The 26,070-nt window shown below is 38.8% G+C and overlaps 1 protein-coding gene across 9 annotated transcripts in view; it reads left to right on the top strand.

Moving 5' to 3' along the window:
- MRTFB (myocardin related transcription factor B) overlaps positions 1-26,070 on the top strand; it is a 210,922-nt gene that overhangs the window by 6,468 nt on the left and 178,384 nt on the right. For 6 of the 9 annotated variants that reach the window (XM_038540314.1, XM_038540304.1, XM_038540313.1 and 3 more), the window contains exon 2: positions 8,762-8,826. The gene's annotated coding sequence lies outside the window, so the exon portion shown is untranslated. Of the gene's footprint in view, positions 1-870; positions 1,018-8,761; positions 8,827-17,914; positions 18,077-26,070 lie in introns of those variants that run through there. The other 3 variants (XM_038540305.1, XM_038540306.1, XM_038540303.1) reach the window with 3 other exon arrangements.

Here is a 26,070-nt window from a genome sequence, read left to right as displayed (position 1 = left end):
CGGCGGGCGTTGGGGGCTGAGAGCGGCGGAGGCCGAGGGCCGGGCGGGGGAGCGGGCTCGGCGGGCTCGGCGGGCGGCCGCGTCCGGGGAGGCCGCCGCGGAGCCGCTCGGTGCAAGCCGTCCCGGGACCCGCGCGGGCGGCGGGCGGCGGGCGGCGGGCGGGGCGGGGCGGGGCGGCCGGGCCGGGGCCGCGGGGTCGCCCGGGTCAGTCCCCTGGGCAGCGGGTGCGACCCCGGGTGCCCGCGCTCGCTTCCCTCCGGGGGCGGGGTTGGCGCCCTACGCGGCGCCGCTGGCCGGGGCAACACGACCTCCGGAGCCTCCGCGGTCCGCCGGGCGCGTAACTTGCGCGGCTCCCGGGCTGCACGGAGCCCCGCTGCGGGGAAGCGCGGGGCGGGGGCTTGGGGCTTGGGGCTTGGGGCTTGGAGCGCGGGCACTGCGACCCCGGCGCCCACGCCCGGTCCCAGCCTCCAGCCTCCAGCCTCCAGCCTCCAGCCTCCTCCCCGCCCCCACTCGCAGGGCTCCGGGCTCAGGGCTCGGGTGACTTCCATTCCTGGAGCCCCAGCTGGGCTGCAGGAGGTGTGCACGAGCCCCCCTGGGATTGGGTGCAGCGTGCCCTAGGAGTTCCCGGGGGAAGGCGTTTGCCCTGTTGTTGTTGTTGTTATGTTCCAAGAAGGGTCGCTGCTGACCTCCACACGGTCAAAAACTCTTGTTTGGCCCTGCATGGGACCAGAAGCCGACTTGGAGCAGCAGAGCAGCAGAGGGTGTCCACGGTGGGGGGGAGGGGGTTGTCAGGCCGAATGCAAGTGGGATGTTGGAGCCCCAGGGCCCTCTCCTTAAGCAAAGGAAACTTTTTTTTTTTTTTTTTTTAAGTTTGGTTTTTCGTTAGGCACACGATTCCGACTCTCTGGAAGCAGCGGTTCTCAACGTTGTCAGAACCAAGGCCCCTCCCCTTGGCTGCAGACTTCTTGTAAAGCCCACTTTACCGCCCTGAAATATGAAACTCCTCCACAGTGCAACGTATGTACGCGCGTAATTGAAAAATCAGTGTGATGCTCCAGTTTAACTGGTAGGGAGAGATAAAGGAACAATCTACCGACAGGCGCGGCCACGCGCGTACGTGTGCCAGAAGAGAGCGTGCACCGGCCGCTTGCACCTGCTTCCTAACTTGCTTCCTAGCTTGCACCTGCTTCCTAACGAAGACGTGTGTAGATGGAAGAGTAGTAAAGCTGTCAGTGATTTCAAACAAGAAAGGGAAAGAGCAGGGATATATATATATATATATATACACACATACATACACATACACACCCTGGCATTGAGGGGGAAGGAAGGAGGAGGGGGTTGACACCTGAGTGTTAGGGTAACCCATTTATGATAAGAAAGACAGAAGCAGCTTAGAGTGAAATAAGGACAACAGGCCAAGATAAATTACAGACTCGGTCAACCCATAAATAATAATGTCAGTATAATGCCTCCACGGGGGCAGTATTTTCTGTCTACGTTGTATGGCACCTTTTGTGTTGCACACTTTGAAGTGCTGCTGCTCTGAGGCACAGTGCTGGATTCCTACCACTTATCATTGATAACGGGTAAAAGATGGAGGTTTTTGGATCATTGTGGATGTCCCCTTAGTTCGAGGCATGCTCGGTATTACGATGTTGAGTTGACCATGTGTAATGTGAGGAAACGACGACTAATTTCAGACATATTCTATCCCAACGTGTCTCGCATTAGCTACCTTCTCCTAAATTACTGGAGTTTTCCCCATAATCCCTTATACAGACTTTTCAGTTTTATGTTCTAAAGGAATGCCAGTTTATAGTGATTAATCTGGCTGGACATTGAAAAGATTCTCAAGATGAGGATGGATCCTCACTATGTGGTCTATTCCATAGGTTGTATGAAGTTCAGCATCCTGGCCCCCAAACACTAAATGCCAGTGTTTCCCATAGTTACTTTTATATCTAAGCATATATCTTAGGGGACAGTACCAGCCCCCCTGAGGTCTACTCTAAACAGCGATCCACTGTCTACCCAGTTATAACAGGAAAGGGTATAGAATTTAACAATTTTTGTTGGGGAAAAAAAATTTTCCCCCTTTTCTTTTTTTTTTTTTTTCCCCCTTTTCTTTCTGAAGTAACTGACACACCAGAAAGGCTCTTGGCTCCTGACACTCTCTTTGATGATTCTAGAATCTCAGATGGGAGATGAGGTTAGTCCCTATGACCCTTTGTCTGAAAAATTTGCTTCATTGAGGTTCTTGTTAGAAATGCTGAACTAAACACTTAGTGAGGAGTATGAGGTTAGAATGGACTGGGGAAGTGATGGTGATAATGTGTAGAATAACTTAAAAAGGTCTCGGTTAAAGTAAAATACAAATTAGTGTAACCACTTATTAAGTAACCTTTTTTTTTCTTGCTAGTATCCATATTAGAGAATTTAGAAAATGTAGGTGTGTACAAAGGTGAAAATTAAAATATCCTGTAATCACATTGGCCCTCATTCCTCCTAATGTGGTTTGTTAGAAATTGTCTTTTTCTTTGAAACTCTTTATCTTGGTGCCAGGAAGAAAATGCTGAGTCAAAAAGTTCAAGTCAGACAAATACATAGCTATAGATTAATGTTGCACATTCCTTCAACTCTTGTTAAATCTGCAAAGCAAACTTACTTTTTTTTGTTGAATGGATGAGATGCTGTGAGATGTTTATTATTCATTGCTCCTTACTTTTGGAAGGTGCTATGGAAACAAACAAAGACTCTTGTCAAAATAGAACTATAACATGTTAAATTGACCAGGAGATAGATAAATTGAATACTTTTGGATTGGAGAATTATCCAGATTGAGAGTAATTAACTTTTATTACTTTGAGCAAACAGTATCATATTGCAGGGTAAAAAGAGGTCACTCTTTTTTTTCTTTACTACTTTTTTTAATCACTACTTTAAAATATATATACATATGTATATCTGTGCAAAAATTAAACAAATTATATGAATTGCAGAGATGCTAAAACTTCAAGTTTTTGGGTGTGGACATATTGGTAAATGGAAAAATCCATGCCTTTATGGAGGAAAAGGAATAACTTACTATGTACATAGCTTTGAGCTTTATAATCAAGTTATTTCATTACTTTTTAAGATACATATCTAAAATGGAATGCTATCTTAAAATTGGCATGTCATGTTTTAATTGGCAACTTTTCATAACAGTACATAAAATAATAGTGTGTATGAGAATTGATGGTGTCTTATATTCAGTGAAGTAGGGAATATATAGAAATATCAGCACATTGATTAATATTTAACACAAAAAAATTTATCCCAAGTGTGATTTGCAAAATAAAGACACACACATTTTTAGATACTTTCACCTAGGCTAGAATTCTTTACTTAGAAGATTCCTATAAAAAAGTACCCCCCCCCCCCATGTAAAGCAAATGAAACATCAATTTATTGTTTATAAAAAGAACAATCTTGGGATCCCTGGGTGGCGCAGCCGTTTGGCGCCTGCCTTTGGCCCAGGGCGCGATCCTGGAGACCGAGGATCGAATCCCACATCAGGCTCCCGGTGCATGGAGCCTGCTTCTCCCTCTGCCTATGTCTTTGCCTCTCTCTCTCTCTCTCTCTCTCTGACTATCATAAAAAAAAAAAAAAAAAAAACAATCTTTTAGAAGATGTTTAGAAAGTGCTTGGTGCTTTTTCATGGAGAGCAGGTGGTGTGGCCAGTGGATTTGAGGTAAAGTTCATCAGAGTATAACCTGACCGATGTAAGAATATAGGCTTTGTGTGTGTGTGTGTGTGTGTGTGTGTGTGTTTATTTTGAAATGCTTGTAACTCCACTCATAATTGAAAATTTTCTCAAATGAGACATACCTAAATTGGATTTCAACAGTTTGTAGTTGTTACTGTTGTCTTAAAAGACAGGTTTTTGAGGGGCATCTGCCTGGCTCAGTTGGTAAGAGCATGTGACTCTTGATCTTGGGGTCATGAGTTTAGGCCCCACATTGGGTGTGGAGGTTACTTGAAATCTTTAACAAAAAAAGAAATATTTTTGAAAATATATTCACTACATGTTAAGTACAGCTTTTTTTTTTTTTTTTTTTTTTTTTTTTTTTTAAGATTTTATTTGAGAGAGAGCACGTGCATGTTCACACCTGGAGTGGGGAGGGAAGGAGGGAGATAGAGACTCTCAAGCTGACTCCATGCTGAACATGGAGCCCAATGTGAGGTTCGATCCCAGCACCTTGAGATCATGACCTGAGCCAAAATCAAAGTTGGTGGCTGAACTGACTTAGCCACCCAGGCACCCTAAGTACAGCTTTTATATGGGATATTACATGGGATCTCTTAGCCAGAAAACCTGTGTAAGGACTTTTTCCGTCTGATATTGAGGACAGTTTCCGTAGGAAACAGCCACATGAAGACAGTTTGCATACCTTCTTCTGCCAGGTGGACCACAGCTTTTCTTCTCAAAGTGTGGTTCCCTCAAACCAGCAGCACATCAGAAGCATCCTGAAGCTTGTTTGAAATGCATACTCTGGGGCCCACCCCACACCTACTAAGCTAGGATCTTCATTTTCACAAAATCCTGCTCCAGGTGATGCATATGAATGTGTGGGAAGCTCAGACTTGACTGTGCGTTGCAGGGATTGCTACCTCCATTATTTCCAGAGTTTCTGGTTCAGAAGTCTGGGCTGGAACCTGAGAATTTGCATTTTCACCAGGTTCTTAGGTGATACTGATGCTATTGGTCTAGGGGCCATACAATGAGAATCATTAGATTGAAACATCCTCTCATTGCCCTTTCTTGCCTCTCTGTAATCCTCACCCCTTTTAATAGCTCTTTTTATAGATTATTATAATCATAGGCTTCAGATTGGTTCAAGAAAAAGATTACATTGTCTTTTATCATTTTTAGTGGTGGCCATGCTAAAAGTGCTTGTTACGTACCTGAGTGGCCCAGTTGGTTAAGCAACCAAGTCTTGATTTTGGCTCAGATCATGATCTCAGGGTCGTAGGATTGAGCCCTGTAATGGGCTCCTCACTCAGTGGGGAGTCTACTTGGGATTCTTTTCTCCCTCTCCCTCTGCACCTCCCCCCAGTCGTGTGCATGTGCACATGCATGCTCTCTCTCTCAAATAAACATCTTTTTAAAAAAATAATAAATTGCTTGTCAATATCTAATTTCAGAGAAAATTCTCTTTTAATGCTCATTGGATTTTGACTCTGGCTTATGAGTAGTTCTTTCTGTGAGTTACACTTTTAACACTTTAAGATTACTTTTGTATAGGTAAAATATTCAAGTGATTCAAAAATTAAAACAACTTATTTTGAGGAGTCTAATTTCCAGCTCTTGTGGTCTAACCTGTCCCCTCTCCCCAATAAATAACCTCTCTTTAAAAAAGATTTTATTTAGTTATTTATGAGAGAGAGAGAGAGGGAGAGGCACAGGTAGAGGGAGAAGCAGGCTCCCTGCTAGGAACCCGATGTGGGACTTGATCCTGGGACTCCAAGATCAAGTCCTGAGCCCAAGGCAGACGCTCAACTGCTGGGCCACCCAGGTATCCCAATAAATAACCTCTTTATTTGTTGGATGTTCCTTTGTGTAGACATTAGCCAATACCAGTAAATTATATATACTTTCTTCTTTGTATATAAAGTATAGCATACCATGTAAATTATTCTGCCCCTTGCTTTTGCTTAGTTAATATACCTTTGCGATCTTTCCATATTAGTGTATAGAAAAGACTGTACACTAATATGGACTAGTTAACAGCTTCAGAATATTACACTGTATGCCTGTTCCCTAACTTAATGAACTAGCCCTCACTGATGCATATTTCAATGTTTTCCAGTCTCTTAACAATCACAATGTCATTGTGAATAAACCTGTATATATCTCATTCCACATATGTGAGGTGTGTCTGGGATATCTTTCTGGAAGTAGGATTCGTGGGTCATTGAGCAGTGCATTTATAATTTTGATAAATTCTGCCCTTCTTCAGGGTTGTACCATTTCGAACTCCTGCAGGTAATGCATCAGGGTACCTGTTTCTCTGTAGCCTCTCCAACAGTGTTTTGCAACATTCAGATATGTATTATTCTGATATGTGAAAAATAACAGTGTAGTTTTAATGTGTATTATTTTGATATGAATGAGGCTGAGCATCTTTTTTATATGTTTAAAGGTGATTTCTATTTCTTTTTCTGTGAAATGTCTGTTCATACCTTTTGTAATTTCCTTTTGGATTGTTTTTTTCTAACCAATTTCTAGGAATGTATAAATTAGATTAACCGTTTACGATGTGAGCTGCAATTCCCCCAGTTTTTTTTTTTTTTTAAATTTACCATCATGTATTTTGGCATAGAAAGCTTAACTGATTTTTCTTTAAATTTTAGGTAGTTGGGGCACCTGGGTGTCTCAGTGGTCGAGTGTTTGCCTTTGGCTCAGGCCTTGATCTTGGGGTCCTGGGATCGAGTTCCGCATCGGGCTCCCTGCATGGAGCCTGCTTCTTCCTCTGTCTGTCTGTCTGTCTCTCTCTCTCTCTCTGTGTCTCTCATGAATAAATAAATTTATAAAAAAAATTTAGGTAGTTAATATTTTATGGTGTCTGGATTTTGAGTCACAGAAAGGACTCCAAGAATTTGAAATTTGTTCATGTGTTCCTCTAATACTTTTATGGTTTCATTTTTACACTTAAATCTTTGATATATTTGGGATTTATTCTGATGTTCAGAGCTGATATATAGATTCAACTTCATCTTTTTCCATGTAGCTACCAGTTACCTTTACCATTTGTTTCAGAATACAGTACACCTTCATTGTATTCTGAACTTCCAGGTATACTGGGGCACATCTCTGGACTTCCTATTCTATTTCATTGGTCTTTCTACTCATACACCAGTACACGGTATTGGTTTTATAAAATGTTTTTCGTTTCCCCTATTGCCCTTCATTTTCCTGGCAGTTCTTCCTTGTTTATTTTTCCATGTGAACTTATCATTTTGTCTAGTTCCAGAAAAGAAAACACTTAAAAAATTGAGATGATATTAAAATTATAAACTCATTTTACAGAGAGAATTGATGTCTTTCTGATATTTTCCTATCCAAGAACATTTGTATTTTTTCATTGGTTTGATTTGATTTGACTCTTGAGTCCTTCTGGAGCATTTTAGAGTTGTCTTATATAGGTTTTGCCAGTTTTTTTGTTAGATTTATTGTACCTATTTTCTCTTTTTTGTTGCTTTTGTGAGATTTTCCCTTTATCTTCTCTAAGTGGTTTTGACTGTGTGGATGAAGGCTGTTTTTCTGTATAATAGTTTTTGAGTAGTTTTTAAGAGACTTTAAATTTTGCAAAATCCCTTACACATTTTTGCCTAAGAGAAAGAAAGCTTTGGGAGTCCAACTTGTGTCCATGTTCATTAGTTCTGTGGGCTTCAGGAGATCCATTTGACTTCTCTGAGCCTCAGTTCCCTAACCCGTGAAAGGAACAATTCAGTCCATATCAGAATGTTGGAGGAATTAAACAAGGACAATATGAAACTCATCACTTAGTGCTGCTTCCACCACCAGCGTCACCAGCGCTAACGTGGGTTGAGGCTGTTGGTTTTTTTTCTTTTTCCTTCTCTTAACCCCTGTCACCTTTGAAAGAGGAAAAAGAAACGATGAAGAAAAACAGATACTAGAATTGAAGTTAAAAGTAGGCTGTGATTCCATTTGAGCAGAATAACCAGTATGCTTTAGATCAGGGGACAAACTCAGTAGGGCACTGAGGCCTCCCTGTTCTTAGGCCTCACTCCTTACTGCTCTGTCAGATGCATCCTGACAAGACTGCTTAGCATTCCCTGAAGGCCCTGTGTTTCCTACAATGCTGTCCCTTCCACCCAGAATGTTTGGCTATCTCATTCTGCTGGTTGGGATACGTACTGCCCCGCACCCACTGAGGAATAGTATCTGTCTCCTTGTGCAGCTCGTCTGCCCAGCATTGTGGGCCTTGATAGACTGGAAACAGGATAGAAACCATATCTGTCCATCCATCAAAAATGTCCAGCAAAATACCTGGGAAAGACTAGACACTCAGGTATTTGTTAATTAAGGGAATGAATAATTGACTTTGGTTTTTCTTTAGCCTTATGCTACATATCTGGATAACTCCTATCTCATCCAGTATACTGTAAGCCCCTTGAGGACAAGGATTATGTCCTTTCTCAATAACAATAATGCTAACAATAATGGTGATGGTGAGAGACAAACAGACTTACTATGTAAGAGCATGTATTAATAAAAATAAAAATGAATGTTTGTTATGTTCCAGAGAAACTCCCTAGGGAAACTGTTTTACAGTCCCTGATGTGGATTAGTTCATACAGTCCTCAGCAATCCTACGAATTGGGTACTGTTATTATACATATGGGGAAACTAAGGCACGCCAAGGTGGAGGTACTTATTCAAGACCACACAAGCTAGGAAGTGCTAGAGCTGAAATTCCAACGCAGCTGTTCTAACAGCCCAACTCTTAACGTGTTACAGTGCTCTAGGCCTGTTTGTTGAATGCGTCATTTACAGATTCTTGAACAATTTAGGAAAAGTTGTTACCCTTGCAACTTCCCAATTTCCTGCCCAGCCATCCCTTTTTAGTAACTTCTGTTTTTTCCAATTTATCTTGGACTTCATGCTCTCTGGGAGGCTTTCTCTGACCACCCCCGCCTGGCATATAGTAGGTATTCAGAAAAAAGTAATTGTTGCTTTTCTCCCCTCCAGGTTCACAGTACAGGTGCTAAGAAAGAGAATGTAAGACAGGAAGATAATTAAATATTTTTACTGAGGTAAGTTTTTTATGATTTATTATTTTTTTAAAGAAACCTCTTGCCATCCCCCACCATTATTAAAATTCTTCTCCACGGCCTGCTTTCTTAAGATGCAAGAGGGAGATTGTTCTAGGAGTACTTTATGTTCACAGAACCTGGGGTTTTTAAGGTAGATACCAAGAACATAGGTTGTTTGAACAAGGTTATTTGGCCTTCTTTACTTGTTTGAATCTAATCTTTAAATTCTCATTAGTTCATTGTCTTAAAGTATAGGACTGAAAAGGAGATCCAGCAGGTGGAGACCCATAAGCTGCTTGGTGGCTATATATACTCACAACATTCAGTGAAAAGTTTGTTTTTAAAATAGGAAACTGAAGGGATTTGAAGGCATTTTGGTGAGATAGTAATACTTCTATATTTTCTTATTATAATAGAAAAAACTTCCATCAGTATGAAACAACTCATGACAGAAGTAGATACCTAACTGTCACACAGAAATGACTGCTGTTAATATTTTGGTGAATATACTTTGAGAAATATATCTATGGATATAGAAGTACTCATATACAGATCATTAAATAAGTTGGTTTACCCTACATATGGTAGCGCGATGCAACAGTGTATCTTATGTATCTCTACACATGAATTGTAAGAGGCATGATCATTTTACTGACTGTGGTATATTTCATTGTTGGAGGACCATAGTTTATTTAATTGTTCATTTGATGACCATTTAGACTGTTTCTAGTGGGTAATGGTGTATTGGTTAATCCTGTATTCACACCATTGTATACTTGTTCATTTATCTTCCTGGAAGTATGACTGCAGAGTCAAAGATGATGCACATTTTAAACATTGGTGCATATGACTAAACTGCCCTCTGTAAAGACTACCAATTTATCACCACCACCATCCCAAAAGTCAGTGAGAGTCCTATTTTCCATATCCCTGCCCGCACAGAGTTTTGTTAATCTTTTTTATCTTTGCCCATCCAAGAGGAGAAAAAAAAGTGGTATCTATGAGATAGCAAGGTTTTTGACTGAAATAAGCCTTTATGTTTTCAAAGACCCCTTTCATTTGATATTCTTACTTACATGAAGAGTTACCTTACTGAGAACATAACCTGTGATTCTCAAGTATGAGACATTCTCTTGGACTTTATTATGATGAAAATGTTGAAATATGTTGAGTTTCTTTGTTTTTAGTTCGGTTGCCCTGATTACCTCATTATAAATATTTTTAAATTATTGGCAACTAACTAATTGTTTTGGATACCAAAGTTTTCCTCTGTAGGGAGCATGCTTTTGTTTTTTATTCATTTAGAGTGGAGCTTGAAGAAGCTTTAAAAACTAACTTGTTAACATCTTTCGAACATGGATCCCAATTGCAGACTAGCTAGAGAATGGGATTCACAAACTCTGGTGACAATAGAATACTTACTGAGTTTGTCAATTACCTGAATATGTATTTAAATGTAAACCTGTGAATATTGTTGTTGAATCCCATCTGTCCAGAGTATTTTACCAGTTTGTGGTATGAATGTGAACTCTAATTTTATGTTTGTTTTGGATTTTATTTCAATCAAATAAAAGTTACTTAAGGTCTCCCACAAAACAGGCACCAACTGTATCATTGTCCTCCCGTTTGTTCTTTGACTTAATCAAAAGCCAATTAAAATTAATCTTTCTCTCTCTCTATAAAATGCATCTTCTTGTAATATAGATTGTGTTTCATGTGGGTGCTTTGCTTTTCATTCCAAGTTAAGATTGTTGAGGCTGGGACCAAGTATGTTTTATCTGTCAGCTTACATCTAGCAACTAGTGTGACCCTTGGCACGTATATGGCAGACCGTCAAATTGTTTTTGAAGGAAGTAATGATTGATGTATATTGGTATTGTTAAGTTAGAACTAAGGTTTAAGTGAGATGTGCCTTAAATTTTAATTAAGAAATTTAAATTCTTGAAGAAGAAAACCAGTATCTGTGACTCTTAAAGGCGCCCAAATCTAGACATACATAATTGTAGTGACACTTGCTACAGTAACATTTTGTGACATTTTTTTGGACTATTGGTTTAGACTATATCCCATTTATTTTCAGAATCACATATATTGCTGTGTTTTAGATCTGCTTTGTGTTTTTGGTTTTTTTTTTTTTATCATTGCTATTAAAGGCAAAGTAAGTATGTAGGTAAGATACTAGATCTTAATTCAAGAATCTTGGGATATTTGGTATTATAGACTTGGGAATATTTTTTAGTTATGTGTTTTGAAGACAAGAATAAAGTGAATACCCCATAATATATATTAAATTATAATGGAGAGAAATTGAGTTATTTTTTAATTGTATGGTTCAGCATTTATTAAAAATAGAAGTAGAGAAATAAATTGCCAGCCATTGAGAAGAATGTATAAATCTTTGTCCAGTATCCTGCTTTTCTGACTCCTAAACCAGTTTTTCACAGCCAAAATAAACAGCAGATGGAACAAGCACTTAATAGATTTAAGCAATGTTGTAGACTTTTGTTTCATATGTTTTGTTTCCACTGGAATGGAATATGGGATTCTAAAGAATGCATGAACTAATTTTAATTAGTATTTTAGCAGCAGTTATTTGCATGTAAAAAATGTTAAATTGATTAAATAATCCCCTAGCAATTTTTATTTGTACTTTAATTTTCCTAGCAACCCCTTACTAAAATAGTACAAAGTTAAATCTAGGCAGACCTGAAAGGAAATTATTGAGTCTTCATTAGTGGGGTCTAAATTAGTGCGATTTCCTGGACTTTTCCATTGGTTATTTTATTATGGCTAATGGTATAACCTTGTATTTGTTTTCTAAAATAACCAAAGTTCTGGGTTCTTGAAACTGTTTTCTGTGGTAGTATAGGAATTTGCTTATATGGTAGCTTTCACTTCACCAATGAGTTGATTTCTTTAATCACATGCTTTAAAACCCTAATTCTAAAAATACTGCTGAAAAGTGAGGAATTACTAGTAGTAGTTAAACCAAAATCTTAATTAAAATTAAGACTTTATCATTTATTTCTCCTCGTAGCTGCATTTGTAAAAATTGTTATGCTGTATTTAAACAGATTCTAAGACATTCTTACGTATGGGTTGGATTTTGTGCATTTGTAACAATTTCTTCCTATTTTAGGCATAAAGCTTAAAGTTTAGACTGGCAGTATAAGTGCTTATTTGATTGGAAAGTTGGAAAGAGGAGAAGCTCTGTCTTCATATCCAGAATTTGTGGTGGTAGAAGACTCAGATGAACTGGTTTCATGATCAGGGGAGAGTATGGAACTGGAGAAAGAGTGGAAAGACATTTCTAAGTGCTTATAGGCAGCATGGATCCCTAGTAAGCACCCTGGGCTTGCTTCTGCAGTGTGCATACCTGAGTGGTCTCTCACAAAGGCATTATTATTACTTGTGTGAGATAAAGAGGGGTGGAGAGCGGTAGCTTTGGGCCTCATGTTCCAAAGTGAGCATAGGGCTTGGAGAAACTCCCTAGGGAAAAATCTCCAGCCTCTGACCCTTCTATCCTCCTTGAGGAATTTCCTTCTTTGCTGACCCTGGGAGCTTTGCCTTGCATTGGGTATGATAGAAATTTGTCTGGAGCTGGGCAGAGGGCATCTGACTCTTGTCCATTACTGCAGTGTCCAGATACCCTGATTGAGTAGATTTCCAGCATGGGAGTATGGCTGTCACATCATAACCATGATGTGGTGTGGTGACAAATACGGGAGTTCCATGGAAGCTTTGTCTTCATGCCTGTTTGGTTTGTTTGGAGAGGACACAGAGTTCATGGTGAGGGTTGTGTTTGTGTACGTTAAACCCAGTAAGTTTTGTTTTAAATAGATTTCAGTCTCTTCTAATGTGACAAAGTTTTTCAGTCTGAATGTTCTAGCAGCCGTCGCTCAAAGAGTAATTGCTGTCAGTGAGAAAGGATATCCTCCTACGTCTTTTCTGGAGTGCTTGAAACCATCCGACTTCCTCTTTCTTTTACCTTAAGAACTGATTACTGACACTTGGGAATTATAATCAGATTGCATCAATCTTTACAGAAAGGTTACCAATTATTGCACTGAAAAATAGGCATTTCTCTCTAATAGTAAGTGTTCCTCTTGGTGTGTGTCTCTCAGTTCAGTACTTTTAACTATCTTTCAGGTGAATGAATGCCTTGTGTCATGCCCTCATTTAATACATTTAAAACAGACTTTTACTGATGGCTTTCTTACTTTCAGTTCTATTGAAGCAGATAATTAATATATCTTCATAGGATCTTTTGGTTGTTTAGATGTCCTTGAGATAGAAAAAGGGTGGCTGATGTCAATTACTTCTACCATGATATGAACTTTAAAATGAGCATTTGCCATGAAGAGTTGAGCACAGTGAGGATTTGCATCTTGAGCTGTTGGCATGCCCTCATTTTGTCCTTTTAACTTAACTCGGAAGATAGATGCAGTCATCCAGTTTTAGAGCATAGAATGCCTTAGTTATGAAAGTTGGTCTTGGGTACTCAGCTAGTATGTTAAAAAACAAACCTAAGCAATGACTTGAATTCATATCTGTGTGGCTCCAAAGTCTATGTTCTTTTCATACATACACCAACAGAGAAAGGGGTCCTGCAATTGTTAGAATGTTTCATTATTATAGATACTTAAAATCCCTGACAAGTGAAGTCCAAGCTACTTTATGACCACTATCACCATCTTCTCACCATCCTCTTTATTTCTAACGTTCTTCAGCATCCACTGATGAAGTGAGGAGCCTGCCAGGGTGTCTGGCTCACTGTGTTCAATACAACATAGGCTTGTTTAATTTAGCAGTGCTCGGAGATGAAAGGTTCATGACGGCCAAGTACAAACAGACCTTCTGTGGGATGTTAATTTTGTTACAGGAGGGAATGCTTGTTTTTCATTTTTTCATGAGTTAAAAAGGACTTTGACTTGTTTAAATCTGTGTAATCAAAGGGAAGCGAGCAGTGCGCTAAACATTTTTTTTTTTAATTCAGTCTTCAGTTAATTCCATATTATACCTGCCAGTGAATTGCAAATAGTGTGTTCTTTTGTTCTTTGCTCTTTTTACTTTGGATTGGATTTTATGGTTGGTTGCTGTGGGAATTTAGTGGTAGGAAAATAAATAATTTCCTCCTCTGAACAGATTGTGTGTCTTTTACAACAGGTTATCCTGTAGTAGGCAGAGTGATTCAGTAAGGCCCCTGTACAGAGATGTCACTGTATGATTTTGTGCAGTCACTTTTTAAAAAAATAATAGCTCTATTGAGATATAATTCACATACTGTAAATTTCAGCTGGTACATTTAAAGCCCACAATTTAATGAACTTAGTATATTCAGTGCTGAGCACCGAACCTCCCTATCTAATTCCAGAAAACTTTGATCACTCCAGAAAGAATGCCCATCCCCATTAGCAGTCTCTCTTCATTCTTCCCTCCCTCCAGCCCCTGGCAACCACTAAGCTGCTCTCTGTGTCTATGGATTTGCCTGTTCAGGGTATATCATATGAATGCAGCAATACAGCATGTGGCCCTTCGTGTCTGGCTTCTTTCACTTAGCAGGTTTCTCAGGTCCATCTATGCTGTGGCATGCGTCAGAATTTCATTCCTTTCTGTGGTTAAGTAATATTCTATTGCCTGACTAAGCCATATTTTGTGTATTCATCCATTGATGGACATTTGGGTGTTTTCCATGTTTTGGCTATTACGAATAATACCACTGTGACCATTCAAGTACAAGATTTTGGGCAGACTTATCTTGGATGCAGACATAGGAGTGGAGTTGCTGGGTCCTATGGTAACTCTGTGTTTAACTTTTTCTTTTTTTAAGATTTTATTTTTATTTATTTATTCATGAGAGACACACAGAGAGAGAGAGAGAGAGAGAGAGAGAGGGGCAGAGACACAGGCAGAGGGAGAAGCAGGCTCCATGCGGGGAGCCTGATGTGGGATTCGATCCTGGGTCTCCAGGATCACGCCCTGGGCTGAAAGCAGTGCTAAACCGCCGAGCCACTGGGGCTGCCTTGTGTTTAACTTTTTCTAAAATGTTTTCCAAAGTGACTGTCCCATTTTACATTCTCATTGGCAATATTGGAGGATTTCAGTTTCTTCACACCCTGCCCCACACTTTATTTTCTGTTGTTGTTGTTTTCTTAGTAGCTATCCTAGTAAGTGTGAAGTGGTATCTTCTGTGATTCTAATTTGCATTGCCCTAATGACTCATGATGTGGAACATCTTTTCATATGCTTGTTGGTCAGTTGTGTATCTTTTTTTTTTTTTATAAGATTTTATTTATTTATAAATGAGAGACAGAGAGAGAGAGACAGAGACACAGGCAGAGAGAGAAGCAGGCTCCATGTGGTGAGCCTGATGCGGGACTCAATCCCGAGACCCTGGATCACACCCTGGGCCAAAAGTAGATGCTCAACCGCTGAGCCACCCAGGTGGCCCATTTGTGTATCTTTTTTAAGAGAAATACCTATTCAGATTCTTTTTCCATTTAAAAAATTAGGTTATCTTTTTATTTTTGAATTGTAAGAGTTCTTTACATATTCTGGATACATACACACACACACACTCATATTCTTATCAGAAATGCAAATTGTAGTTTTCCTCCCATCCCATGGATTGTCTTTTCACTTTCTTGTTCTTTGAGGCAAAAAGTTTTAAATTTTGATTAAATCAGATTTATTTTTCTTTTGCATGTGTGATCTTTTCTCTGAAGTTTTTTAGAAGTTACAAGTCAGAACTTATTTCTAGGCATCTCTCATGCAAAAAATTGATACAAAATCGTCAACTAGTTAACTATACAGTGGGTTAGAGGCATTAAACATCTTTTGTATTTTCACATATTTTTATCTAATTCAATATGAAGACCAGGTTTCCTAACCTAACACCTAAATGCACCCTCTCCGCCACCTTTTTTTTTTTCTCCACCACCTTTTATTTTTTATTTTTTATTTTTTATTTTTTTCCACCACCTTTTAATTAAAAAGTTTCCTTTCAGGGTTCTGCACAGCTCAGAATGCATGCATTATTTTATGAACATTTATAAGTGTTTCATATGCACTGAGCACTTTACTGGGCTCAGGGAGCCAGAGGTGAGAAGACTTGGCTCCATCCTCAAGGATAAGAGCACAGGTGCCATGTGAGGGGTGTCCACTGAGGACGGTGGAGGAATACAGAAAGGAGGAGGGAGGACTTCTTTCCATCTGGCTGAGAACACCTCATGGAGGAGAAGACTCGTGCCCTGTCTACAAAGATGGTTAAGTGATCAGTACTTTTCTCTTCTGGTTACTTGCTGCTGTGTGTGCCATGTGACCTAGCACCAGATTTTGGATAGCAGCCATACTTAGGATTCTTGATATAATAAAATGTAGATGTAGATGTGATAGCTTGATGCCTAGAAGTGAGCCTAAACAAAACTATTTGTCTTGAATTTCTTCAGATTCCCAAAATTCTCAGATAGGAAAATGTCCTACTTATTAATTAGTTCAGCATGATGTGTATATGTGCGTGTATGTGTCTTTGTCTCTCTAAGCTGAAGCCTGTGTAATTCCATATAGTCAGGCATAAAACATGAGGCAGGGAATAACAGTTGCTTGGCTGGAGAAGAAGATTGATTATAGACAGTTGGGTGTATCCTGTTGAGGAATTTAGATTTTGTCCAAATCGAGGAGAGCATTAAAGTGTCTAGCAAGGGAAAGGTCTCTGGTGTCATCCCGATGACTGTATTGGGGGTGCTGGATGCAAGGGAAGGATGGGGACAGAAGACCCACTAAACTGTTAAGTGGGTCCAGGTGGGAGTTGATGAGGACCTGAACGAGGGCATTTGTGGTAGAATTTAGGTAAGTCCTAGGCTGGAAGTATTTAGGTGCTCTTAGGAATCCTGGCTACAGGTAGCAGAAACCCTGCTCAAACTATATTAAATTACAAGGGGGAATTCATTGGGAAGTTCCTGGAGAAGATCCAAAAGGAATGAAGCACTGCAGAAACCAGGACAAGCTCAGGGACCTGAAGGGTTGAGAGTGGTCCTCATTATCACAGGGACTCTGGCCCCTATGTCTCTTGCCTCCAGTTTCTCCGCAGGACATGGGCTATCCTCACACTCTTCAAGAAGAAAGAGCTTCTCCCTCTCAGTTTTAGTTTTTAAAATCCCAGGGCTCTCTTGGCCTTGGATTTTAGGCCTCCACGGAAGGGGTCTCTGTTGGAACTTTCTATCACCACACATTGGGAGTTCCCAGAAGAAGTAGGGAAAGGTGGTTCTGGGCAGAGCCAACCATGCACATCTAGTCTGGGGATCTAGGCAGGACCCAGAGATTAAGGAGATCCAAAGAGGAAGGAAGGGTCAGGAATGCCTCCCAAGTTTGTGGCTTTGGTAAGCTGCGACGGCACCATTTCTATCCCCTGCTTGTTCAGGGGGTGAGCAGACCAGAGTGCATGGGGTAAACCAAGTTCAGTGTTAGACTAATTTAGAGGTACTAGTCTAGACTGGTACAGAGGGCTAATCACAATTTGTGTGTTATATATTTTTATGATTATTTAATTGATTTGGCTTCCTTCACAATTAGAAGCCCTGTGAAGACAGGACTGTCTCTTTTCTTTGCTATGAATCTCCAGAGCCTACCATAATGTACTTGGCATGTAGTAGGTATGTAGTAAATATCTGTATGAATGAATAGATTCAGGTGAACATATCCAGCAGGCACTGGATGGACAGTTTGGGTCTCAGATGAGGACAGGAAATACAGATTTGGGGGGGGGTATCAGTGTAGGGCTAGATGGTAGACCAGCCTTGAGAGTTATCCTTATTGGCTAGGAGACTTTTATGAAAGCTCAGATACTGTGTAGACCTGTAATTTTCATGTCTGTGTAATAAAATTGTGCCCTTTTTTTTTTCCTTTGCCCTGCCTAGTATTTAAAGCCAGTAATTTATATTGATAATCCTACCAATAATTTTTTTTAAATTCTGTGACAGATTAGAATTAGATTTGTGACAGATAGGGAAATAAAGGTGATAAAGACAGAGATTCTATTTCCTTTTAAGAATAACTGACTCATAGGATGAAATCTTGGATATGATTTCAGATCACTCCTGTAAACTCTCAAAAAAGATGTTTATAAAACACTTGGAACAATACAGATTGTACTAAGAAAATGTGCTTTGATCAACTCTGGAGATACAAAGCAGGGAGCTTAATAAATCAAGTCCTATTTGTGAATGGAAAGGACTGGAAGTTCACCTTAAAAGTAAGAATTCAGTTCACATAACTTTAAATTTTATATTCTGGATAGCAGATGTTAACTTAGTTTCATCTTTTGTATAAAAAGAAAATGAATTGCAGATTTCACATCTTGGCATCTTGAAATCTGACTCCTGATTCCTATCTCTTAATAACCATTGGAACACTAGTTTAAAAATGGAATTTGACTTTGGTTTTTTACCCTTTAATTTTGAGGTGAGTGTGCTTCTAGCTGTCTTCCCTCTGTATTCAGCTACCACTCGTAGCTTAAATATGCCATAATTTTTATTATTTAAGTATTAGAAAAACATAGTCATATTTATATAAAGTAGTAATACTATGTTCTCATTTAGGAGAGGTGGTTCGTTTCATTTTAAGGCCTAAATACAATTGTATTACTTTTGTAGGCTGAACACCCCCTTCTTATCACTCCACCATATATCAAGATATTATATTAGTGTCTTTATTGCCTAGATTTTTCTCTCCATCCCCATCCCCCACAGTAGAGATATGAGCATTTTTACTTACGTACTTTTTCCCCAAAGAACTTCACTAAAGTTGCCTGACTATGAATGCAGGTCAGCACCTTCTAGCAAGTTGTAATTTACTAGAACGTTTCTAAGAACTTAAATTAAGTAGTTTATAGCATCTCAGTTTTTTGTTTTTTTAAGATTTTATCTATTTATTCATGAGAGACGCACAGAGGCAGAGACACAGGCAGAGGGAGAAGCAGGCTCCCTGTGGGATGCATAATGTGGGACTTGATCCCAGGACCCTGGGATCACTAGTGAGCTGAAGGCAGATGTTCAACCACTGAGCCACCCAGGTGCCCTAGCATCTCAGTTTTTAAAATTACTGTTTATATATAAAGAATAAGCACTTGAAACTAGAGTTTCAAGAAATACCTAATATGCTAAGACTTTGTGTATTCTGAATTTTACTGAACCTGTTCAAAGACAGGCAAAGACCACATTTTGGATTTTACTGATGAGGAGACCAGTATTATGGGTTTGACTTTCTATATAAGTTATTAACTACATTGAAAGTTATTACATGGAAAAATCTCTTTATTGAGACCCTAGACCCCTGCAAATCATTTCCCTTTTGAAATCAGTTTACAGGGCCAAAATAAAAGAATGTCTATTTCTGGAGGTATACCCTTTACCAGCTCCTGGGGAGAAGTAGTTAAAAGGCATCTGATATTATATTATCCTGTATTCTGAAATAATTTTATTCTTTAAGAGGTAGCAAGCTTTATTCTTTACTATTTAATTCTACAAAGATAACATCATTCAAAAATAGAAAAATTCACAGCCTAGATGTCCAGCAGGGAGTAAGCATCTCTTAGAGACAGTGGGAAACTCATGGTCCTGAAGGTAGAAGCCTGCATCCCTTCTGTAGTTGGTCTCTGGGCTTGTCAGAGTCTTTCCTCTATTACATCACCTGAATGACAAGATCGCTTTCTCAGGTACAGGATTTCCACTCATTTACTCATTTAATTTTGGATTTTCCGATGACTGATAAATATAATTCAAAAAGTAGCATTAAATAATGGGGCAGGGGGAAAATCTAAACATCCTTTCCCTACCTAGATTTAGTCTAATTAGGAGAAAAATTTGTCTGACTTATGGAAAGTATAAAACAATTGAAGTGCACTTCTGAGTGTGTGTAGAATTGAGGTGACTATGTTGCCTAGTGGTTACAAAGAATCTGTAAAGTGGTTCAATGCAATTTATACGTATTCTGTATGTAAATAGACTCTTCTAAAATGTTTCAGTTGTAGTTTCTGTAGTTTAAGTAGCTGAGAAATCTTATTATGCTCTCTACTAAATAGTCTTGCTTAATAGAACACAGAAGCTACTCAACTGGTTCTTGTTCTATGTTAGTGAAGTCTGAATTTAAGGGAGTTTTACTGTACACTTCAAAGATAGCAAAATAGTGTACAGAAATTCTGTAAAGGGTGAGAGTGTGTTTTGTAGACTTCTTTTATTATCCATGTATTATCCATGAAACCCCAGTAGTATATGAAATAGGTTATTTTCAGAAGGCTGTGAAAGACCAGACTAGTGCCTCCCAGGGGCTCCAGGATTACCATTTCAAACTGCTGTTCCTTGTTGTCATTAATGAAATGCTGAATCCTGGAAGGAGTGAAGAATATACCTTATTTGTCATAACTTTATACTGTATTACTTGATCATATGATAAACACTGATAGGATTTTAAGTCAGAATTGTTTTCAGTATTTAACACTACTCTGCACATGATCGGGAGCAGTAATCAGTCTTGTCTTCTTACAGAAGAGACCATGCCCGACTTTGCAAAGTTATGGTTACTAAGGGGTCTGAAAGCCAAAACGTGGGAGACAGATTGTTGTGTACACCTGGTCCTATCACAACATTGCTTGTCTTCCTTGTTAAGGCAGACAGTCCAATTAACCCCGCTGAGACTAAAGAAATACCAAGTGCTCATGGGTTAGATGGGTCCACATTCTCAGCCAAGTGTGGTCACCCTTGGGGCCTGGCTTGGGAGACTCGGTGCTGATAGGTTCAAGATCTCCTTTGAGCTATTAGTAATGGGAAATAGCTCTGTGACCTTGGGCAATTTGTTAAAGTCCTTCACACTCTGCCTCACTGTACGGCGCTCCATCAGAGCACTGTTGTGAGGGGGAGTGGAAGTGTGGCATGTCAGTGTTGGCATGGTGCCTGGCACTTTATAGATTGCTGATAGATGTTAGGCCATGGGACAGCATTTTCCTCCCGAAGGAAATGTAGGGTAAGAATTGACAGTGGAGAAGTCTTGAAAAAATACAGATTTGGGTGTCAGTTTGAATTCCACTCAAACTGCAGTAGGTACCATTTCAACATTTTAGTGAAAGTAACTGTTGGAGGTGAGATGGAAAAGTTCTGCGACTGCGTGCTACTGACCAGCAGTTGAGGGTGTCTACTTTTTGATACTTAATATGTTACCTAAAACAGACCATTTTTATTTTTTAAAAATCTGAAAAACAAAACAAAACAAAATGGTAAAATAACTGAATACTGGTTTTTTTTAAACCTTTTGTTTTAATGGTTGTTGTTTCTCAATGGGAATAAGAATATTTACAAAGATGCTTGCAGTACCCATGATCTGTAATGTTGTGGTTCCAGAATATTTAGAAGATTAGCAGTGTTTAATGTGGATGTGAATTTGGGTATGATGTGTTTAGAACATGTGACAAGGAATCATTATGTCAGTCAAAATTCACTAAAATCTTATCGTTTAGTAAAATTGTTCCTTTGAGAATATGAACATGACAGTTCAGAAGCAACCTGAAAATTTTAAGGAAAGGAATAACAGTTTCTAATGTATGTGAAGCATAGTGTCATCAGCCGTTGTCTCTAACAAGGGATATTCGTTAATTTTTATGTCTATTGCATGAGTTTATTGGATTCTTTTATGGAAATAGCCTAAAAGATAATACCATTGCAGGAGGAAAAAAGGGATAATAAAAGGTTTTCAAATGGATAGCCTTGATAAGCTGTAAAGTAGCCTATATTTATGGCAAGAGATGCTGACCTATTGAGTTTTATTTGTGATGAAAAAATAAGCGTACACCTTCTATCAGATGTGATTACTATCCTTGGTCCAGTTAGCATAGACTTCTCTAAAATTGACAATAAAGAATACACTATTGCATGGGGTGTTTGTTGTCCTTGATACGAACAGTTAGAGAATTAAAGTTTCCTAGTTATGTTTCTTACATAAATAGTTTTGGATCTGTCTACTTAAGTTTAATAATAATTATTATTATTGAAGAATAATTGACATATGATGTTGCATGAGTTTTAGGTGTTCCACATATTAATTCAACAGTTCAGTGTATTACTCATTGCTCATCATCACAAGTATAGTCACCATCTGTCTTCATACAGTGTTATTACAATATTATTGACTGTAATCCCTATACTGTACTTTTCATCTCCGTGGCCTATTTATTTTATAACTGGAAGTTTGTGCCTCTTAATCCCTTTTACCTATTTCACCCATATCCACATCTTTCTATATTTCCAAGCTGGCAAGACCTTCTGTAGCTGACAGGCTTTCCTCTTCTAGCTAAAAGTACTTTGAGGAGTACTTTTTGAATATTCGTCCTGAATTCACTTAGGTTTCAAGAGGTACCTTCATTCTGGAATTCCAGGCTGTCAGCATATAATTCTTTAATCATCTCATCAATAGCATTATTATTCTTAACTGTGTAGAAGGATCAGCCTGTGTCCATAATGTTCTTTAGTTGTGTTACTTAAATGCAGTGACTAAAACTTTACAGATTATTCCCAGAGTAGATGCAGAATGGCTCTGTAATTTGGTAGTGACCATTCTGCGTGAAATCCAGCATTGGAAACAATGCCAGACAGAGTACATGTGTAATAAATGTTTATTGAATTAATGAATTGCTCTAGGGTGGCTTGGGGTTATAATTGTTTCAGTATTAAGTGACCAGCCGTCAGTACTGGTAGTTTAGCTAAATGTTTGGGCTTCATTTGAAGCCAGTGAACAGACCACTGTGCAATCCAGGGAGACCAGTTTGTTCACTTTTCCATCCAATAGTAATTTTACAGTGCTGTTTATATAGAGGAAAGGTCAAAAGAAAAGGTGTATTTGAAGCAGTTGCATCAATTGCTTTGCTACAATGAAAGATTTTTAGTATGCGATGAAAAAAGGATAATTTAAAATGGATATTATAAAGTTTAGGCTGTTGTTTTTTTCCAGCTTTATTGAGGCATAATTGACAATGCAACACATGGCCCAGGTTTAAAATGTACAGTGTAATAGTTCTGACACACGTGTACATCTTTGAAACCATCACCACAATAAGAATGGAAATATCCATTAACTCCAAAAGTGTCTTCGTACCCCTTTGTCACCCACCCTCCCTCATACTCCTTTGTCCGTATCTCCAGGCAGCCTCTGATCTGCGTTCGTCGTTATAGTTTGCCTATTGTAGGGTTTCACAGAAGTGAATTTTTAATAGTATGTACTCTTTTTAGTGTGTCTTTCTTCACTCAGCATAATCATTTTGAGATTCAGTCATATCGTTGAGTGTATCAATAATTGCTGAGAGACATAGATATCTGTGATTTATATTTCTCTTCACTGTTGATGGCCATTTGGATAATTCCAGTTTCTGGCTATTACAAATAAAACCTATCAGAATGTTCATATGCAAATCTTTGTGTGGACATAGACTTTCTTTCCCCGTAGGCAAATACCTAGGAGTGGGATGGCTGGATCATATGGTAGGTGTATGTTTAACTTTTTTAAAATTGCTGAATTATTTTTCATATTATTGTATCCTTTTATGTACCCTACCAGCCACACATGAGAGTTCCAGTTGTTCCACATCTCTGTCATAGATGGTGTGGTCAGTCTTTTTAATTTTAGCCATTCTAGAAAGCCTGGAGTGGTTTCTTATTGTGCCTTAAATTTGTATTTTCCAGATGACCATTGATGTGTTGAGCATATTTTCATGTTTATTTGCCATTTTTCTCTGAAATGTCAAGCCTTTCATTCATTTATTGAATTGTTTATTATTACTGAGTTTTGAGAGTTCTTTATATATTGGATACAGATTCTTTTTCAGATATATGATCTGTAAATATTTTCTATCAGTCTGACTTGTCTTTTAATTCTCTTACCAGTGTCTTTCAAAGAGCAGACATTTTTTATTTTGGTAAAGTTCAGTTTATCAATTTGTTCTTTTATGGATTATGCTTTTTGTATCATATTTAATAAATCTTTACCTAATCCTAGGTCATTGAGATTATTTCCCATGTTTTCTTATAGGTGTTTTATAGTTTTTGGCTTTACATTTAGGTATATGATCCATTTTGACTTAACTTTTTGCATGTGGTACAAGGTGTAGATCAGAGTTCATGCTTTTTGCATGTGGATATCTAGTTGTTCTGGTACCATTTGTTTAAACGACCATTCTCTGTTTACTGAGTTTTCTTTATACCTTTGCCAAAATCATTAGTCTATATATGTGGGTCTATTTGGGACCCTCTGCTTCAGTGATCTATTTGTCTGTCTTTATGCTAGTACCACACTGTCTTAATCACTATAGCTTTATAATAAGTTTTGAAATTTGGTAGTGTTAGTTCTCCAATCTTCAAAATTTTTTTGGCTATTCCACATGTTTTGCATATGCCTATGAAGTTTAGAATCAGCAGTTTATACAAAACAGCCTACTGAGATTTTGTTTGGGATTATACTGAATCTGTATTATCAATTGGAAGAAAATGACTTCTTAACAATACTGGGTCTTCCAACCCATGAACATATTATTTCTCTTGTTTATGTCTTTAATTTCTTTTGACATTTTATTTTATTTATTTTTTATTTTATTTTATTTTATGATAGTTACAGAGAGAGAGAGAGAGAGGCAGAGACATAGGCAGAGACATAGGCAGAGGGAGAAGCAGGCTCCATGCACCGGGAGCCCGATGTGGGACTCGATCCCGGGTCTCCAGGATCGCGCCCTGGGCCAAAGGCAGGCGCCAAACGGCTGCGCCACCCAGGGATCCCTCTTTTGACAACATTTTATTTATTTATTTATTTATTTTATTTTTATTTATTTATGATAGTCACAGAGAGAGAGAGAGAGAGAGAGAGGCAGAGACACAGGCAGAGGGAGAAGCAGGCTCCATGCACCGGGAGCCCGACGTGGGATTCGATCCCGGGTCTCCAGGATCGCGCCCTGGGCCAAAGACAGGCGCCAAACCGCTGTGCCACCCAGGGATCCCTTGACAACATTTTAAATACAGAGTTTACACATCTTTTGTCAGATTTATCCCTAAATATTTCATATATTTTTGACATTATTATAAGCAGTAGTCTTAAAAATTTCAATATAGGGGATGCCTGGGTGGCTCAGTGGTTGAGTGTCTTTCTTCAGCTCACAGCATTATCCTGGGGTCCTGGGATAGAGTCCCACATAGGGCTTCCTGCATGGAGCCTGCTTCTCCCTCTGCCTGTGTCTCTGCCTCTCTCTCTGTGTCTCTGCCTCTCTCTCTGTGTCTCTCATGAATAAATAAATAAAATCTTAAAACAAATTTTTTCTTTTTTTTTTTAATTTATTTTTTATTGGTGTTCAATTTACTAACATACAGAATAACCCCCAGTGCCCGTCACCCATTCACTCCCACCCCCCAAAAAAATTTTTTTTCAATATAAAGTTTTTTGTTACTAGGATAGAAATACAATTCAGTTTTGTTTATAAATCTTATATCCTGCAACTTTGCTAAACTCACTAGTTCTGAGCTTTTTTTGTGAAGTCCATTGGATTTTTCCACATAAATAACAATATCGTATTTGAATAAAGACCATTTTATTTCTTTTTTTTTCTAACATGGATGCCTGTTACTTCTTTTTCTTATTGCACTAATCAGAACCTCTACTATAATACTGGATCGAAGAAATGAAAGTAGACATTTTCATTCATTTCAAAGTAGAAGTCTAGGATAAATTTATGACACCAAATCCAAAGTATTAGTTCCTAAAGTTTATATTGCATTGGCATCACACTATTAATTGTGATGTTAGCAGTAATTTTTTGTGGATTCCCTTTATCGAGTTGAGTAAATTCTCTACTGTTCTTGGTTTGCTAAGAATTTTTATCAAGAATGGCTTTTGGTGTTGGAGAGGATGTGGAGAAAGGGGAACGCTCTTGCACTGTTGGTGGGAATGTGAACTGGTGCAGCCACTCTGGAAAACTGTGTGGAGGTTCCTCAAAGAGTTAAAAATAGATCTGCCCTACGACCCAGCAATTGCACTGCTGGGCATTTACCCCAAAGATACAGATGCAATGAAACGCTGGGACACCTGCACCCCGATGTTTATAGCAGCAATGTCCAAATAGCCAAACTGTGGAAGGAGCCTCGGTGTCCATCGAAAGATGAATGGATAAAGAAGATGTGGTTTATGTATACAATGGAATATTCCTCAGCTATTAGAAATGACAAA

Source organism: Canis lupus, chromosome 6 (assembly GCF_011100685.1).
Source record: "Canis lupus familiaris isolate Mischka breed German Shepherd chromosome 6, alternate assembly UU_Cfam_GSD_1.0, whole genome shotgun sequence".
Classification (NCBI taxonomy): Eukaryota; Metazoa; Chordata; class Mammalia; order Carnivora; family Canidae; genus Canis; species Canis lupus.
This window is presented reverse-complemented; position numbering and strand designations above follow the sequence as displayed.